We start from the raw sequence: 465 nt of genomic DNA, 5'->3' as shown, positions 1-465 counted from the left end.
CCCTAAATATTGAATACTTTTGGTGGCTATGGTAAATGAAATAACTTTTTTCAGTTCTATCTCAGTCTGCCTGTTATTCGTATATAGAAATGCTATCGACTTCTGTATATTGATTTTATATCCTGCCACTTTACTGTAATCATGTATTACTTCCAGTAGTTTTTCCATGGAGACTATTGGGTCTTCTATGAATACAATCATGTCGTCTGCAAATAGAGACTGTTTCACCTCTTCTTCTCCTATTCGAATGCCCTTTATTTTTTCCTCTTTTATGATTTCGTTCGCGAGAACTTCCAGTACTATATTAAAAAGGAGTGGAGACAGTGGGCTTCTTTGTCTTGTTCCTGTGTTTAGTGGGAAAGCTTCCTGCTTTTCTCCGTTGAGGATGATGTTCGCTATGGGTTTTGTTTTTTTGTGGGGGTTTTTTGTGGGGGGGGGGGGGTTGAGAGGGGTTTTACTATACGG

At 38.9% G+C, this 465-nt stretch overlaps 1 protein-coding gene across 1 annotated transcript in view; it reads left to right on the top strand.

Annotated features, from left to right (window-relative positions):
• The window catches only part of HUWE1 (HECT, UBA and WWE domain containing E3 ubiquitin protein ligase 1), a gene marked incomplete in the record, with an annotated part of 232,807 nt that overhangs the window by 115,009 nt on the left and 117,333 nt on the right, over positions 1–465 (top strand).

The sequence above is a fragment of the Tupaia chinensis genome, unplaced genomic scaffold, assembly GCF_000334495.1.
Source record: "Tupaia chinensis unplaced genomic scaffold, TupChi_1.0 Scaffold143737_1, whole genome shotgun sequence".
Taxonomy (NCBI): domain Eukaryota; kingdom Metazoa; phylum Chordata; class Mammalia; order Scandentia; family Tupaiidae; genus Tupaia; species Tupaia belangeri.
This window is presented reverse-complemented; position numbering and strand designations above follow the sequence as displayed.